The sequence below is a fragment of the Lissotriton vulgaris genome, chromosome 5 (genome assembly GCF_964263255.1).
Source record: "Lissotriton vulgaris chromosome 5, aLisVul1.2, whole genome shotgun sequence".
Taxonomy (NCBI): Eukaryota; Metazoa; Chordata; class Amphibia; order Caudata; family Salamandridae; genus Lissotriton; species Lissotriton vulgaris.
This window is the reverse complement of record NC_141693.1, coordinates 271,894,429-271,913,825: the sequence shown is the minus strand read 5'-3', so window position 1 is coordinate 271,913,825 and position 19,397 is coordinate 271,894,429. Positions and strand designations below refer to the sequence as shown.

Genomic DNA, 19,397 nt, shown 5'->3' with positions numbered 1-19,397 from the left:
GCTCAAGGGGCTAGGATTTGTTTTTAAGATCCGTAAGCTCTATCTGTGCCTGTGTGTGTGTGCCTGTGTGTGTGTGTGTGTGTGTGTGTGTGTGTGCATGTGTGTTAGTTTAAGAAGATGGGTGTTTATTTGCACAATTTGTGTATGCCCTTGTGCTTGCACATGGTATGACTGTAGGATTGTTTGCTTACGTGCATAGGTTTTGATGATGTATATTCATGTTTGAGCAGCATCTGACAGTAGACTTCTTTTCAAACGTTTTTGTTGTGCATTTTTATAATATATTTGTATATTTTGAATGGGATCTGAACACAGGGACCAAAGGTATTTGCTTCAGCCTCACCATAATGTGAGTTTGAGCAACCTTTTACTGGAAGTTGGAATGTGTTTGTACAAGTCTGTGTTTGCATGAGTTTAGTGCTGTGTTTCCCTTAGATAAGTTACTGATGTAACGGATTATGATGCCCCTCTTCCAAAAAATATGTTGAGGGACCCGGAGTGTCCCATACCTCACATCTAAGAATTAGCCTTGGGCCTCCTGAAGTGTTGGCTTTGACTGTAAATGTGTAGTGCCTCTGTTTGCATGGGCTTGGATCCTTATATCTCTATTACAGGATACCTATGGATTTTAAGAACTCTGAATAGCTCCACCTGATAGTGAGAGCTCAGAACACCTTTGCAAGAAAAATGTTCTTTTTTGTTTTACATACCTATCCAGTAACAGCTACTTCTTTTAAAGCTAGACCATTCTGATCTTACTGTTCCAGAGGACACAGCTCACACTGCCAGAGTGAGGATCCCTAAATCGGGTCTCAGACATATTTTCACAAAAAGAAATTCTTTCCAGTTACACTTTAACTGTGCTTCATTGGTTATCCTTTAAAGCCTTTAACCTTTCTCAACCGCTTTTGATAGGGCTTTCTTACATTTTGTGATATTTTGTTTTAATTTATTTTCCATTTCAAAACACAACATCGATGGCTTTAAAAAATTGGGATGTGCCCTTTATGTGGCAAGCAAATGTATAAAAGATACCCACATCTTCCACCAGCCCAGTTTTCACATTCTTCCAGAACATTGGTGACACTGAAGAGTAAGAATTCTGTGGGACAGAGAATGTTCTGATCCTCAATAAAGTCCTCAGCTGATGGGTCTCCATCAAAGACAAGGCTAGGAAGTTTCTTTCTCCACCACAGGGTTGGTAAGGGCGTCTTGTGGCACTCCCTTTCTGATGGATTCTTCTCCCCATAGAATTCTCACTTTACGAATATTCACAACAGCTAGATGATCCAGAAGCATTTTTCAATGGCTCTCCAGATAGTGCGCCATAATTCTAGTAATGACTCCAACCACCCTAAAAGTGACATCCCCACCCCATATATGTTGCCACATGGCGTCCGTTTGTATTTCTGTGCCTTACTGACGCATGCCTTCTTTGGCTTCACAAAATCATCTAAGATTATTAAAAAATACTTATTCAGCTGACTAGTGAAATGTCACTTCCTAAAATCTCACGGGTCATACCATGTCAACATCTTAAGTGAATACCTGTGTCTAAACTTCACAACATCTGCTGGTTGTGCCTAGTGCCTAACCACAATCTGACTTCATGAATTGGAGGAGTTTGACTGATTAAAAGTCACATTCAAGACACCTGGATACACATTTTTGGAACTGTGTGGAGATTGGAAGTAATCCTCCCATGTGTGTTCAGGACTATCTCCCACACAGATTGTGCATGAAGTGTTGTTTTTTCACAACCGTCATTAGATTGTATGGGCAGGAAGGAATCAGGAAATATTAATGATTATTGTGTTTTTGTTATTTGTTTGATGTGTTTTATGTGTGTTCCAGAAAATATAAAGTTTCGGTTTGAAAGTTAACTTGGGGTAGATTTGTGAGTGCTCAATTAATGAAGTAAAAAATCTGGGGACTAGGTTTTTGTGTTTTCCCTACAAAGAAATGTGGATCTTTTCCCACACATTTATGTTTGTTCCATAGTGCCTAATCACAATCACTTCATATGCGATACTAGTTTGTCCATGAACCTGAAGGTAATCAGGAAGCAGATAGTTACGTTTTTGTTGGAATTTAAGCTCTGCTACTCCCCCTAGAGACAACCATAGCTCAGATTTCTACCACACACGAGTAAGTCCCCTGACAGAGCTCTGCTCTGACCTTTCAAGGAGCATTAAATGCAGGGGCGGCTGTCCGGTAAGGCGGAGGAGCCTCTGCCCACTGCTCTGAGAGCAGGAAAAAGGAAAAATAAAATGATAATAACCCCCGGTAATATCATTTTATTTTTCACTACGGGCTATGTTAGGGTGGGGCTGGGGTCATCTTGGAGGAGTGGTTTTCACTCCCTAAGCATGAAAAAACAGTCATGCACAATTTGCTTGTTCCCCACCAGGGTGCATTACACAGCCTGGTGAGGAACATGCGCAAGGCTTCCATTCCCCCTCTGAGCCCAAACCCATGGCACTCAGACCAGCCACAATGCTGCATTGCAGTGTTGTGATTGGCTTAGTGGAAGGAGCGTGTGTGCTTTCTGCTTCTGCTGAAGCTGAGAAGGCGGCTTGGGAAGGGTCCGAAGCGGAGGAGAGACGGCAGCTGGCAAAAGGTAAGTGTTTTTTTGTCTTTATTTTGTCTGAAACAGTCTACAAAATGTTACATTACATTGTCGACGATGTACAGTCAAAGTTGTCATCCACAAAATCGTTGACGACCAGACCCTCATCGTTGATGTTGACAGCTACACCGTCAACAATTGCACCTTTGACAGTGGAGACACTTCTGTTAAGGACGTTGGTGCTATCGAAGACACCACCATCAAAGAATACATTTTTTGGACCTCTACTTTCATTATTGAAGATATCAACAATGCCATTAGTTCAGATTTTACAATCTCACCAGAAAGAGGAGGCAAACAATTTGCCTCCAACACAACTTAATGTGAAGTATGTGGAGAGGACTTAGAGGAAACTATTATTTTTCAGGTTCTGCTTTCCAACAAGATTACATTCCTCATGTTTCAAGATCTTACCGCCAACGCAGACAGTCTGAAGTAGTTCCGGTGCTTGTAGACTGTTTATCTACATTGCAGTAAATGACTGCAACTTTTCAAAAGTTATTGCCACAACAACCACCTAACAATGCACAACAACCTAATCCTTTACCAGATAAACCTCCTCCACAGTAGTCGCTTCTACCTCCTCCACCTCTAGGAGAATCACCTAGAGTTGTTCAGCGGCTACTGGTCCCACCAACCCCTGAAGATATGGCTTATGATGGCTGCAACTAATCCATATATTCTGATGATGAAGATGGTGAACTTCCACAAGATGTTATGGAAGATGATATTGAGACCACAAAGGAAGGAGAGGATGCACCCATCCTCCAGATCAGACAGAAGATATTTCCATATTTAATTCTCTTATGAAAAAAGCTCAGAAGTTTAATATTCCAATGAAGACCACAGATATAATGTTTCCTTCAGAAAAAGAAGTGCAAACTTGGAGACCTGTGAGAGCCATACCAATTATAATTGTTTTGGGGTGGGAAGGTCTCAAGTTAATGAAGACTCCAGCTATAGTTCCGGATACTTTGCATGGACAAAAATAATAAAGATCCAGAGTCAGCTCCAGCTTCTCTCACCGGGCACACTAAACCGGATTGCATTATATCTACTCAGCAGCTCAAAGAAGATCTGAAATCCATTTACACCATCACCCATCCCTCCAGATAGCGACAGTAGACGTATTGATAATTTAGGCATAAGAATCTCATCTATGGCAGCAACCTCCATCATGTCAGCTAACACATAAGCAATATTAGAGTGTTATGATCTCCAGATGTGGCATATTATTGCTTTCTTGCTTGAACTCCGACCAGAGGATAAGAGGGAGACAGTGAGAGTTATCCTTAAGGAAAGAGTATCCACTTCTTTCATTATTGATGCAGCAATGGATGTATCCAATACAGGTTTTTGTCAACTTGCAGGAGGAACAGTGTTAAAAAGGCTAGGTTGGCTAAAGTCCACAACCTTCCATCTGGAGGTGCAATCAAAGACTGTGGACATCCCCATCGATGTCCTTGCTCTTTTTGGCAAATGTGGAGGAGGCTCTTCAGGGCCTAAAAAGAGAGATGCTGCCAAGGCTTGTGGTCACCTGCCGTATTGCAGATTTGTATCTTCCAATTTTTGTGTCTTTCGAAGATCAGAAGATTTTAAGGGGGGATTCAGTCAACATGGAAACAGTCATATTATCGTAAAAGACAATTTGGATATTATCAAGGATACTCCTATAACCATAGTCGAAGACAGCCTTATGGAAGATCATCAGGAAGAAATATAAATGCTCCCTAATTATGCACCAATTTCAAACAGAAAAGAGCTTGATTCTCTGCCTTTGCCCACTTTCCCATCCTGTAAACTACAGTTAGGGGTAGCATTTTCCAGTTTGCTCTCAATTGGGAGCTTATAGCATTGGTCAAGTGGGTGGGACAAACTGTAATTTCAGACCATACATTGGAGTTCATTCAGAGGCCCCTTGTGAACCCACCCAATATAGAGCATCATCTACATCTGTAGGAGCTTCAGCAGGAAACTCTTACTCCTCCTCAAAGGATATTTAGAAACTGTCCCCAAATCAAGAGAAACCAGGAATTTTACTCTTTTTTTTTTTCCTGGTGTCAAAGGAAACTGGTCATTGATGACCAATCTGGGATCTTTGACAACTAAATAAGTTTCAAAAGAAGCAATCTCTCCGAATGGTTACCCTAGAGAAAGTCCTCTTGATGATGTAAGGAGGAGATTTCGTGACCTCCCTAGATCTTCGGGATGTGTATTTCCACATATCCATTTATCAATGACACAGAAAACACCTACGATTCCTAGTGGCAGGGCAGCATTTTCAATGCAAGACTTTCTTTTGGGCTCAGCCCTGCAAATTTTTACCAAACATCTCACTCCATTAGCTGCCTTCGGGACGCAGGTAGGTCGTCAGGTGTTTCCACACTTTCATGACTGGGTCTTCAAGGCACCATCAAAGAAGGAGGCAAGAAGGTCTATGTTGGTCATCAGGATGTCTGAGAGAATGGATCTCACATTGAACAGAGAAACAAACAAACATCGAGTTCCTAGGTGCATTACTTGAAACACAACAAGAAAAGGCTTTTCCGTCACAGGAAAGGGTGAAGAAGTTGCAAACTGTGGCAAAGAAAATCTCTACGAAACATTTTAACAGTGAGGCAATACAAATGTCTGCTGGGTATAATGGCATCATGCATAGGCCTTGTTTGCTTTTGCATACTTCGCATGAGGCCTGTTCAACAGAAGCTTGACTCACTTTGGAAGCAAGTCGAAGGATATTGGGAAAATACAGTGCAAGTCACAAGAAGGATGAAACAGGCACTGCTGTGGTGGATTTCCTCCATTTACCCTGATCCCCAGGATGCTAAGGAAAGTGAAGGTAGACCATTGCACCCTGATCCTTTTTGCCCCAGTATGATCACACCAATATTAGTATAGAGGGCTGCTGCAGTTCTCAACACGTCCAGCCATTCCTCTGAAAATGAATCCCATGGTATTTTCCAGACATCATGGAGAAATTCTCTATCACAATCCCAAGTGTCTGAACTTGACAGCATGGTACCTGACCACCTAGAGTTTGTCCATTTGGGTCTGTCGCAAGAGAGTAGAACGATTTTGGCAAATGCTTAAGCTCCAGCTGCCACAAAGACCTACAACACCAGGCATAAGCATTTCGGTATATGGTGCAGGAATAATGGTCATCATCCACTGAGAATAAAATCCAGCAAACAGTGGGCTTAAATACTCTTCAGTCAGGTTCCATCATGCTGAAATCTGGAGATTTAGGAGAACTGAGCATTCCGACTCTTATTTGTTCTCCCAAAGAATCATAAAATTATTTATGACAGGACTCTTTAGAGCATTTCCACTACTTCAGCAACCACCAGTTCCATGGGTACTTAATACTGTCCTCAGCCAAGTGATGCTGTCTCCTTTTGAACTTCTACATAAGGCACATCTAAAATTTGTTTAATGGAAAACGGCACTTCTGGCTTTGACATCTGCAACGAGAGTGGTGAAAGTCAGGCATTCACCATCAAAGAACCTTTCTTTAGGATTGCAAAGGACAAGGTAATTTTAAGAACCAACCCTGAGTTCATTCTTATTTTCCTGTGAAAGGGTGTATTGAGTTCCGATACTATGGGTTCGATACATAGGTGATGTGTTCACATTATGAAAAGGAGATAGAGCCAGGCAGTTTGTAGAAGACATACACAAACACAATCTCAAACTTACCAGTGAGATTAGCAGTACTCAAATTGATTTCCTTGCTGTACGAGTTCTCATCAAGGACTCGAGAGGGACAATTACAGTGTCCAGTAAAGTTCACTCACAAAATATCGCTTCTGGAAATATCAAGATACAAAGATATGGTGACATACATATCGATGTGAAAAATATTGTCACCCTGTACTTTAGTAAGTACAAAAATATAAAAAAAAATATTGTCACTAATTTTGGGCCCCATTGTGATGTCTGATGGCATTCCGTCTGACATTTGAGGTATCGGTCCGACCGCCGCATCATGATACGGGCGGTCTGACCTATGCCTGCAGGGGGAATCCACTCCGCCTCCAGCAAGCTCAACGAGCCCGTTGGGGTGGGGGTGGATTGTAATCTCCAGAATGGAGGCATTGCCTGCTCAGGCACCGTAGTGGGCATTACGATGCATGTTCCCGACAGCCTGTCTATGCTGGTCCAATCGCCATAGAAGGGCTGTCGGAAACGGACTTTAGGGGACCCTAGCAGGGCCCGACCCCCGCAGCCTCCACTATGAGCCCTAGGGGACACCTGTGGTGCCCCCCAAACATCCATGCATCGTGGCAGTCACCACATGGTGCCTGCCACATACTGCATGGATGTTTAGAAAGTGCATATTTCCTATTTCAGCTTGTGCTGCAGCCCGCAGCACAAGCCGCAGTAGGAAATATGCACTTTATGACTGCTGTGTAGGCGGTTGCATCCAAATAAGGGAAGCAGGACCACAGACTCCTTGTTGGCTGGTCCCCTTTCCGATTCGATGCCGCCATCTTAATGGGCCCATAGTTGTATAAGATATTGTTTTTTAAATATATATTTACATTTAAATAGTAAATATATTTAACCCTTAAAGTGCTGCCGTCGGCCAACGGTCGTCACAAGCACTACCTTGCCAGTGCTGCGCACGACCGTTGGCCGACGGGTCAGCCTTCGTTATTCGAACGTTCAGCACTGGGCGCTGAACGTTCGACGCTCGGAAGGTGTTAATAATAACATTAATATAATAAAAATATAAAATATGTAATATGTATTTAAAAAAATATAACATTAAACTTATTTAAAAAAATTAAAAACACAAATATATTAAAACATACATAAATTTACATATATCTAGTTAAAAAATGATGAAACAAATAATTTTAATTTCTATTATAATTTACTACGTTTTTAAATAATTTAAAAATATAAACAATAAATATATATATATATACACACACACAAATACCCAATAACATACACATTTTAAAAACGAACCATTTTATTTACAAATTAGTAAGCAAACACCATTAAGAATTGCAAATTACTGAAATTAGTTTACACTTTAAAAACAATAACTAAAAATATATAATTTTAAATAAACAAAAGTATGATATGAATTGTACCAGTATAGAATAAACTGTAAAAATGTTACGTTTAATACATATGCTAGTCCCACTACAATGTATACAAAAGTACACAAACTATTCAACTAAAGAGGAATACAATGTACTAGTTCCATGTCACGTGCAACAGTAGGAACACTTTTACATTACACAGGGTTAATATTTACTATGTCCACTCCAGTCAGTGCAACAGTAGGGAAAATGTTGGATGGCGGAGGGGTAAATTGTACTATTCCCACTAAAGTCTGGCAACAGTAGGGAAAGTGTTGGATGGCGGAGGGGAAAAATTTACTATTCCCACTCCACTGAGTGCAACAGTAGGTAAAGTGTTAAATGGCGGAGGGGTAAAATTTACTATTCCCACTCCAATCATTAGGCAAAGTGTTGAATTGCGAAGGGGTAAAATGTACTATTCCTACCTCAGTCAGTGCAACAGTGCAACAGTAGGGAATGTGTTGGATTTCGTAGGGGACCCCTGTCCTGAACTTAAAAAAAATTGATATAAGAGGGCAGGGTAGAGATATAAAAAATAAATTAAAATGAAATTCGACAACTTTTTTCGTGATTTTACTGGAGTCTCTGCCACCTTTATTATTAATATATATGGGGACGGGACATCAGTAAGGCGGCCCTCCTCCCCGAGGCTGTTGCCGCCCTGGGGTCCTCATTCCCCCAGGGCCCAAAATTTGTTAAGCGGAGGGAGGGAGGGGCATGTGGCCCCCTCCCTAAGCTGTTTTTGGCCCTGGGGACCCTTTCCCTTGGTGCGCTTTCCTGAGCCGTTTTCAGCCCTGGGGACCCATTCCCCTTGGCCCAATATATTTAAAAGGGGGAGGTGGCGCCCAGTCCGCTCCACCATTCCTATGGGTTTTCGGCCCTGAGGACTTCATTCCCCAGAGTCAAAACTAGTTATTAAGAGTAGGGGGCGCACAGCCTTCCTCTATGAGCTCTTTTCGGCACTGGGCTGGAGCAATGCTGGCTCCCGCACCATACAGGGAACCAGCTGGGGCCGCGGCTCCCTGGGACTCCCCCGCAGCCCCGTAGGTGTGCATGGTGGGTGCCCTGAGTGCGCACCGGGACACCCATCTATTATAAAGACAGACCCCGGGGGATGTGGCCCCTGGTGCCATAATAAGCTTGGGGAGCGGTATTGTGCTGCCCTCCTTGTCCTTAAAATAAATATTGCCCTGAAGGTTGGGGTCCGCAGGGCATTATAAGGCTCTGGGGGGGCACATAGCCCCCTTCCCTTTAACAAAAAAAATAGACCGCCCTCTTGAATAGTGTCCCTGGGGCTTACTAAGGCTTGGGAGGGGAGTCATATGGCCACCCACCCCTTGCATATCATATTTGGCCCCAGGGGATGAGGTCCCCGGGGCTTAAGAGGGCTTTGGGGAGAGGGGGCCACACGGCCCCATCCCCTTTTAAACAAGGCATGACCCCAGGGTATTGGGACCCCTGGGCCTTTAAAGGCTTGGGAAGGGGGGCCACGCGGTCCCCTCCCCTATTTAACTTTAGACCCCTGGGATGGAGTCCCCGTGGCCTAATTAGGCTCAGGGAGGGGGCCGCGTGCCCACCTCCCTTTTTTAAATTACTTAGCCCCCAGGTATGTGGTGCCGGGGGCCCAATAAGGCTCAAAGAGTGGGGCTGCACGCTCCTCCCTTTTTGTATCAAATTTGGCCCTGGGAGTGTGGACCCACGGCCCAAAAAAGCTTGGGGAGAGTGGCTTCGTGCACCATCCCTTTTGATATACATTTTGGCCTGGGGGGATGTGGTTGCAGAGGCCTGATTAGGCGGCTTAGAGAGGGGGTGCCGCCCGCCCCCTCCTTTCCATTAAGTAATTTGCCCTGGGCCCAATAAGGCTAGGAAAGGGGTCTTCATGTCCCCTGCCCTTAGATTTTGGAACCAGGGATGGGGTCTTCGGCCCAAGAATGGTTTGGGGGAGTGGGTCCATGCTGCCCATCTCCCCTTTTTTTAAATTGTATTTGGCCCTAGGGTATGTGGTCTTCAGCAGAGACGTTTTAAGCCATGGGAAAATTGGGCTCTGGCCCAGGACCCCAGCCTTTCAGGGGGCCCCTGATTGAGCCAGCTCTAATCTGTAGAGAGTCTTGCTCTGATGACCTTGAATGATACTTAAACAGATTGTTTTAAATCCCTTTTTCTTTTAATTGTTTTTTACTGTTGTGATCAGTGAGAGTCTGTTATAGACATTTTGCAGAGAAATGTTGTCTTTATGCTTCATTCAACATCCATAAAAAAGTGTCTTTCAGTTCAAAACAGGACCTGACATATGGGAAATGGGAGGCTGTCACAGAGATTATTTGCAGTAATATTAGTGAGCTGCTGCTGCTGTTACAATAATGAAAACAAGTTATTATCCCTGAATATTAGATGTACACACAATCAGAATTTGTATGTGCATGTGCACTGTCAGTGACTTGGCCAAAGAGGACATGAAAGAGCTGAAATTGGATCATACATTTAAAAGCTTTTCCGAACAGGGGTCCCCAAAATATGTTCAGCCCAGGCCCCCAAAATCCTTAAGATGTCCCTGTCCCCAGGACACATCAAGGGTCGGGTAGGGGGACTACAAGCCCCCTCTTTTGTTTAATTGTATTTGACCCTGGGAGTAGGGTACCCAGGGCCTTATCATTGTTGGGGAGGAGGCCACACGCCTGTCACCTTTTAATTGGAACTGGCCCTGGGCTGGGGTCTCAAGGGCCAATTATGGTTTGAGGAGGGGGCTGTATTCATTTTAAAAAGTAAAAAATAAATTGTTATGTGTAAAAAATATTTTTAAAATGTAAATAATACAAATACTGTAACAAAATAAAAATCATTCATTTACAGTAATTTTTATATATAATAATATAAAAAATTTAAACATGGAAAAATATGAGAGATTTGTTACAAAATGTTAAATGTCTATGTAAAACCTCGCAAAAATGTACATTTACAATTTCATGAAAAGAGTTCTTCAAAATAAAACATGTTTGAACATCAGTAAAATGTTCGAATTAACTTTTTTTATTTTAAAAAAGTTTAAAAATAATAAATATGGAAATTTTTTAATAAGAACGTGAAATTAAACTGTATTACCTCAAAAGTAACCTACATATTCAAACTAAACACTGTGTATTTAACTTACATAAACAATTTAAATCCCAAACTTAACCGCTGCAGCAATTCCGCCGCAGTGCTGCGGTTTAGCCGAGTGGGTGGGCCGTGGCGGCCAACTGACGTGCGCTGCACTACCGAGGTAGTGCGCATGACGGCCGTTGGCCGTCAGAAGCAGCGAAGGGGTTAACCACATTAGAAAAAGTGTTAGTTTGGTGGGTTAGATTTACTATTCCCACACAAACCTTATCCACATTGGGGAATGTGTTGGACTCAGTGGAGTCAAATTTCCTATTCCCACTGTAAATGTAATACTATTGGGGAAATGAAACCACACCAGGGAAAACAGACTTAGGAGAGGTGGGGTACATTGAACAGTCAAATGACAATCTCTATCACATTCTACTTAAAACCTAAATTAGATTTACAAAAAAGAAATACTGAAAACAATCCCAGTATTTTGAAATTAAAAACTTAAAAAGGGTCATTGGGGGCGTGGCCAAGATGTCGGCATGAGCGGACGTTTTGTTCCACCGCTCCTGCCGACGGCCCATCATTAGCACCGGCATTCCGCCGTCATTGGCTTCTGGACCCCAGCACTAGAGCAGACCTGGGAGCAGAGCTAGCCAGGAACCGTTTGGTGACCAGAGCGCTCCTCCGGGGCCGAAAATATCAACAGTGCTGACGGCGCGGCAGTTGGTGCGCCCATACCCCCGAACCACAGGGTGAGGCCCGAGAAGAGGGGAGCTCGCCCCATGCGAGGTAGATCTGCGGCGGAGAGAGGCCCCTGGTGGACGTGGGATTCCCGCCGCACCCGGGGGGTGATTGCAGCAGCCCAGCCCCGAGTGACGCTGGAGAGAGAACTGGGAGAGCCGAGGTGGTAGGCCGTACCGCCATTTTGAGCAGCGGAGCGAGCGGCAGCGTTTGAGGCCTGCCAGCGGAGCCCGGTCCCCATTGGGTGGCACTCGAGTAACGACGGAGCTGAGGTGCGCCAGGTAGCACCTGGTGAATGCGGCGGACTCCGAGGGCCGGGACGACGGCAAGCCTAGAGCACGGCAGCGGGGAGGCCTAGCAGCCGGAGGGGGAGACGACCTTACCCGCGTGAGCCACATCCTGGGCCTGCTGCGGGGTGCTTGCCTCCGGCGGCACTGGATCGAGGTACCAGTCTGCGCGGAGGAGAAGAGTGCGCTGCGATCTGCCCGGTAAGAGGACCCCCGGACCTTCCCCGGGAGCTGGGCAGGACCGTGTCTTACCCCGCAGAGCCTTGTAGGAGAGGCCCAGGCCCTGGGTGTGGAGTGGCCCGGCGGCGGGGAGGTCGGCAGGCCCTGTGAAGCGCGGGCATTGGTATGGAGGGGCGGTAGATCTGGGGAGCAAAGCCGGGCTCCGCCGCAAGCAGCATCTGACAAGGCCCGCCGGGGGAGTGGCCCACTGAGGCAGAGAGGCTGCATCTTGGTGCCGGATGCTGAAACTGGTCTCCCGCCATAGACGCCTGCACCCCTGGGAGAATTGTGGCAGGAAGGAGCTCGTCGGCGAGGTGCGCTAGAGGAGTATGCCGACTGGAGCGGTGGGGCCCCGGAGGTGAGAGGCCGGCTGGGGATGTGAACCGCGGACCCTGGTGACGACCTACTCTAGCAATGGGCCCCCCAGGCAGCGAGGTTGAGTGGTCCAGCGGGGGTCTCTCGGCTGGGACTGGGGCTTGGTCGGCTGGAAGATAGCCGGGACTTACAAGACAGCTCGAGGGTGAAGGCCCTTTGGAGTCGCCGATGAGTGGGGCAGCACGGTTGAGGCTCTAGTGGCCTGGCCTGGAGATATCTGAGACTCTAGTGGAGCCCAGACTGGGAGGTGGGGTCACCCTACAGTGGACACAGCTACTACGAGGAAGGGGCAGAGGTTGTAGGGGATCAGAGGCTGAGATCCAGGGTCGCTGAGATGCAATCAGGATAAAGAAAGGGCTGACCGGTGGAAAGGGTGAGCAGCGTGACTGGCCTCCTGCACCTTCGGAGAGGTGACGGACAGGTGGGGTGCTGGAGAGGGGACTCTTGTAGCGCACGTTACACGCTATGTTCTCCTCTAGAGTGCGGAAAGATAAGACACTAAAAGACCTGTTTGCTAAGGCCCAGACTACCATGCAACCTTCTGAGATGGCTTCTAATACTGCTCAAAGTGCTCCGGACAGGAGTGATGGTTCGGAGCCCATCATCAAGGCATTGCTGGAATCACTATTCATGGCGCTACGGTACGACATCCACACGTTGAAAAAGGAGTTTGCGGACGAAGTCAAAGAGATCCGCAGAGATGTGGATGGCACAGGGGAACGGGTGGCGGCGCTGGAAGAAAAAAGCGATGGGAAAGACACTGAACTTGAGGCCCTCCAACAGGAAATCTTGAGGATCCATGACCAACAGGTTGATCTCCAATCGCACCTGGAGGATCTAGAAAACCGCTTGCGTCGGCATAACGTACGAATTCGAGGAGTGACACTGACTGAAGGTACCAAGGATCTTTTCAAATTTACGAGGGAACTCTTCAATCACATTCTGGGGCGCCCGCTGGAATCAGATCTCCCGACTTGACAGAGTACATAGGGTGGGACCCTTGCGCCCTGCTTCGGCTCCATTGCCAGACATTCTGGTGTGCGTGCAGGACTTCTGCACTAAAGAAGAGATCCACCAAAAAGCCCGTCCACTGCATCCGCTGTCGTTTCAAGGCCACTCGCCAGCACTGTTTCAGGATTTGTCTGCCCTCACCTTGCAGAAGCGCAGAACCTTTAAACCTGTCACGCCCCACCTTCATCAGCGTAACATTCCCTACAGCTGGGGCCATCCATTTCATTTGGGTTTCAAGCTGGACAATAAGCTATACCAGCTTCGCTCCCTGTCGGAAGCTTGCCGATTGTTGGGTATAGACCCCCCTCCTCGGGAGAGCGACACAACAGATGCAGTTGAGGAAACGGATGACTTCAAACCTCGGTGGCGTATGCAAAGCAGACGGCGTCGTGTCAAGAGACCCCCCACAGCAGAGATTCTGGAGGGTCAACGTGCCGCAGTGGAGGCTGTCTCCTCTGATTTGACCTTGCCTCATCCCAGCTGAACTTGGGGAAGGGTCACAGCACTCTGCTTGTTTAGTTTCTTGCTGGGCCGTTGGCTGGAGGGGGAGCTGTGGTGCAGTGTTTGAGCTATCCCATGGTATTCTATCTCTAATCATCTACGGTTGATGGACAATGTGTTTTTGATTGTCTGGTTTTATGTTGGGAGGGGGGGGGGGTACTTTTTTCGGGGGGGGAGGGAGTTCGAGGGAGGGTATAGTGTTCCCTGTCCACCTAACACCTGGGGCTGAGATGGCCATGAGGTATCTTGTCCCCTTGAGGAAACTTATGCTCCTGATTCCCGCCTCAGCAGCGCTAGGGCAATACTTCTGCACTCTTTTGTAACACAGTTTAGATGCTGACCACTGATCTTAAAGTCCTCACTTTAAACGTGAGGGGCTTGAATAACCCAGTGAAGTGCAAAGCGGTATTCTCCTGCCTTGAGAACTCACAGGCTGACATTTGTCTTCTGCAGGAGACACACCTTCTGCAAGAGGCACTCCTTCTGCAAAGGGATTGCCACCGTCTCAGATCTCGGAGGTTACCATGTCAATTTTATCTCCTCAGGTACTACTAAATCAGCAGGGGTGGCCATTTTGGTGGCTCGGAGGTTCAGGGGGAGGGTTATACAGAAGGAGACTGAGATTAAGGGCAGGCTATTGACATATAGGTTTGCGCTGGGGGGACCACACGTTCACAGTGGGCTCCATTTATGCCCCTAACGAGGGTCAGGAGAAGTTTTTCTACTCCGCCCTTGCTGATGCTACTGCCACTCTCCAGATCAACATATCCTACTGGGTGGGGATCTAAATCTGGTTTTTGATAATTCCCTGGACAGGTCATGCCCGCGCTCGTCGCAAACTGGCGCCCTCTTTGCAGAGGGGCTATCCTATCTCTGAGACCTGGGTTTCAAAGATCTATGCTGCAGCTTTCACCCCTAGGGTCGTGCATACTCGTACTACTCGAATGCTCACAAAACATATGCCCGCTTAGACTATTTGCTGGCGACAAGTGCGATGCATGCGCTTGCGACCGAGGTGGAAATCGGAGTGTCCTCTCTCTCTCTGATCATGCCCCGGTGACTGTAGTGCTAGCCTTCCCACCACTCCAGTGCACGCAGCAGACCTGGCCCCTTAGAGAGACTAGGTTACACCGCAAAGAAGTAGTGCTAAAGATACAGCGCGTCATCACGGATTTCCTCTCTCATAATGACAACACAGACACCTCCTTGGCTACACAATGGGCGACTTTGAAGACGGTCCTCCGAGGGGAAATTTATTGCAATTTCTTCGGCAGACAATGCTGAGCGCCGTCACAAATGGGAGGAACTCATTCAGCGAATGAGAGAGCTGGAGCAAATGCATCAGCGCACAGGGGCTCCGCGAATATGGAAGCAGCTGAAGGCAGTGAGGCAACAATTGGTAGCTATCGATCAGGACAGGGCGGAGTTTGCCGCATTGAGACTTCGGCACGCCTATTACACGGGTGGCAATATGTGTGGAAAACTGCTAGCTCATAAATTGAGCAAAACACGACAGAAACAGACCGTTCAGGAGATTCCCCTGCCGGACGGTAGGAGTGTTTCCGATGACCCTGGCAGTGCGAGTGCTTTTAGTGCCTTTTATGCCGATCTTTACACCATCTCCCTCTTGGAAGATGTGGCCAGAGAGGCTTTCCTGGACACTTTATTATTATTTAAAATTATTATTTAAAATTTTATATAGCGCTTAGTTACCCTGGGGCGTAGTTACCCTGGGGCATCCCAGCGCTTATCAGGACTTTCCAGCTACCTACCCTACTACGGGACCACTCTGTCCATATCATACCCTTACAAAGGAGCAGGCTGACCATCTCAAGCGAGATATCCGCATAGAGGAGGTCATTTCCGCCATCTCGCGACTTAGTGGCAAAGTCCCCGGGCCCAGACGGGTTCTCTGCAGTTTTTTTATAAGACCTTTTGTGCGCAGGTCGCCCCCCTACTCTGGCAACTTTTTAACACTTTCTCTGAGCCTGGGGCGATTCTGGGTGATCTCCCACGAGCTTCCATAGCTGTCATCCCTAAACCAGGGAAGCATAAGTGGCAGTGTGGAGCAGACCGCCCCATTTGGCTCCTCAACGTAGATCTTAAATTATATACGGGGATACTGGCAGCGCGGCTTGCGCCACACATGAGTGGACTGGTGGACCCAGACCAAGCGGGATTTAATACCGGAGCGCCAAACCTCAGACAATACTAAGAGGGCCTTTCACCTTATCGAGAAAGTGACCCGTACCCATTGGGACTACCTGATGCTGGCCATCGATGCAGAAAAAGCGTTCGATAGGGTCCATTGGCCATATCTAGAGATGGTCCTTGAAAGGGTGGGTCTAGGTGCAAAGTTCCGCACTTATGTTATGAAGTGCTACAAGTTCCCAACGGCCACGGTCCACGTTAACCGGCACACATCTCCCCTATTTCCCATTGAAAGAGGCACAAGGCAGGGGTGCCCTTTGTCGCCCCTCCTCTTTGCCCTCTACATGGAGCCGTTGGCGCGGAGGCTGCGGTGTAACCGACAGGTCCAGGGGATCAAATTCGGGGGCTATGTACATACAATCAGTCTTTACGCTGATGACGTCTTGATTTCGCTGGCCAACCCGCAAGACTACTTACCTATGTGCCTTGCGGATCTCGAACTTTTTGCTCAATGCTTTGGCTTTAAGGTAAACATGGGCAAATCGAAGGCTCTTGACCTGTCGCTGGAGAGGTCCACTAGAGAATATTTGCAGAACTTCCTCCCCATTCAAGCCCGGCTAAAACTACGGCTAGCGATGCTCCCGCCGGAAGGAGAGGGACTAGGAATACCAGACCTTACGCTTTACTTCCAAGCGACCCAATTGCGGCTTCTGGTGGAATGGAGTAAATGGGAGTCCGAGAAGCATTGGCTATTTCAACGGTGGCGGGCAGACCCTTACAGGAAATCCTGTTTTTACGAAAGAAACATCGGCCCTCTAATCTCTACGCCTCCTACGTGACCAAGGACCCTCTGTAGGTCTGGGACCAAACCAACATTAAGCACGAACTCACCACCTTCCCATCCCTGCTCAAACCCCTGGTGGATAATCCTGATTTCACGCCGGGTACAGACTCCGGATCATACGCGGGTTGGCGGCCGGCCGGTTGCCGCTGCCTCTTCCATATGTATACACCGGAGGGAATTATCCCCTTTACTCAGTTTCGGCAAACATATGGGATGCCGGAGTCGGAGAGATTGCGATATCTTCAGGTGCGACATTGAGTGACCAGGTGCACCCGGTGGCTGCTAGGCGTCTTTTACCTAATGAGCACTGACTGATCACGCGTACCACAGATAAAAAAATTATATCGGACTTATATAAAATGCTGCTGGCTAGGCACGCCCACATGTACAGTGCAGGTAGGGCTCGCTGGGAGAGGGAGCTAGGCAGGACACTTAGCCACAAAGAATGGGAGGGAGTCTACTATAGAGCGCGGCATTCAGCGTACCACATGGGGCTCACTGACACTCTCACCAAGATTGCGACCTATTGGTACTATACCCTGATCGCCTTCACGCAATGGATCACACCAGGGGCGCGACTTGCTGGCTGGGTTGTGGCCAGGTGGGTAGCCTGGTCCACTTGCTTTGGGACTGTGTTCACCTGCAGGCATATTGGAAGCAAATAATGGATGAGTTGGATGTGCATCTAGAGACAGATACCGTGCCTGCCCACGTATGTCCTACTGGGCCTATCGAATCCCCTGATGTATCCCCTACGCTCCCGCAGAGGCCGCTTGATTGCTATTGCTCTGGGTTCCGCAACGCAGAGCATTCTCATACACTGGAGGTCCACACATATTCCCACATTCAATGGTTGGCTACATCGTTTATGGCATGTGCTTGGGATGGAAAAGCTCTCATTGACGCTGGCAGGGGGGATCCAGATATGCAGAGCTGTGGCAGCCTTTTCTGTCCCTATTGGCCTCAGAATTCCCGGAGGTCACATGCCCCCGCTATCTTAGGCTGTTGCGCCTCTCTGATCCTGAACACACGAGAACGGCCCGAACGTCGTAGGGGCATAGATTTGGTAGGTGGTGGACTTGGAACATGGGTGGGGGGAGGGTTGAGCAGGGTAGGGGGGTGTTTAGTTATTCTTATTCCAAGTTATGATAGGGGTAACGCCTGTTTTGCCACAGCCCTAATGGCATCAGCATAGTTGGACTTACTGGAACATGTTGATTCTTGTCTTTGCTATGTGTACAATGATGTGATGGCTGTAACCAACGAACTGCTCGTATGTGCTGCATTTCTTCAATAAAAAGTTTTAATACTAAAAAAAGGGTCATTAACAGTGGTTCCCTGCCCACCTTGGACATTGTTGAGCGCTTATTCTGCAGTGGGACTTTGACCCTCAGCCTGCACTGAAGAGAGAGGCGGTTTCTCAGAGACCAGCAGTGACGCAGATTTAAGCGCCTGATCAGTCCTGCAGCGTGGAAAGCTTCCAAGAGGTCGGGTCTCCACTCTTGGTCCCCTGGTCCCTAGGTTCACACCTGCCCTGCAGCTTGCGCCATATGGGGCCTGACATTGACATTTGATTCCTTTCTAGTCTCAAAGGAGATCACACTTACTGAAAGGCGTCTATCTTTGGAGGAGGTAAGGGGCAACGCACTAGTTTCTAATGGTACCAAGAGCCCGGTTGTTTATGAGGGGCCTAATGAAGGAGCAGTTGAACTTTAGCTGTCTGCTCCCACAGTAAACAGGAAGCCTCCTTGTTTTTCCCACGCAAAGAATCCACCTACCATAGAACTTTGAGTCAAAAGGGTGGGACCCAGTGCAAGAAAGGGACACTTGACTGCAAGGGGTCTAAATTGAAGGCGGGCAATGTTATTCCACTACTGACTCTCCCTCTAATATGAGCAAACTTTGTACCAGAAGCGACACCAGTTTGCCAGGAGGAGCCATTCATAGGAGGGTATTTTCACTTCCTGGGATGGTGGTGCTGCTCTTTAAGTTGTGTGTAGCATGATATTTGATGATGTTGGAGACCGGTTGTAAAAGGTTTCTGCATTCCTGGAGCCTACTGTTCATAAGGGGAGGCATGCGTAGGAAGATAAAGCATCTACCAAATATATTGTAATGGAAGATAATTTCCTTTTTCTGTTTGATCATTATTACTGTTTTCCTTCCTTGAGAGGGAATTTCTCTTTTGTTATTTTTTAATGCAATTGACTATATAAAAATCAAAATTGCACCCATTTGTTAAACAGGCCATTAAAAAATGCAGTGAGAAACACAGACTACTGCAGGTTCTCTCGCAGACTACACATAGCATTATTACCATTGCGTGATGTATGGAGAATTTTCTTCTACTGAAGTTCTGTCCATTCTTCTCTAGAGTCCAGCTGAGGCCCCGTGGGGCAAACAATCTCTTGTTGTTGAAGCCAGGATTAATTTCACCTCAATAAGGAATTTAG

The 19,397-nt window shown here is 47.1% G+C and overlaps 1 protein-coding gene across 2 annotated transcripts in view; it reads left to right on the top strand.

The window, feature by feature from the left end:
* PIK3CD (phosphatidylinositol-4,5-bisphosphate 3-kinase catalytic subunit delta) overlaps positions 1 to 19,397 on the top strand; it is a 766,219-nt gene that overhangs the window by 733,176 nt on the left and 13,646 nt on the right. The gene's annotated exons all lie outside the window — the stretch shown is intronic.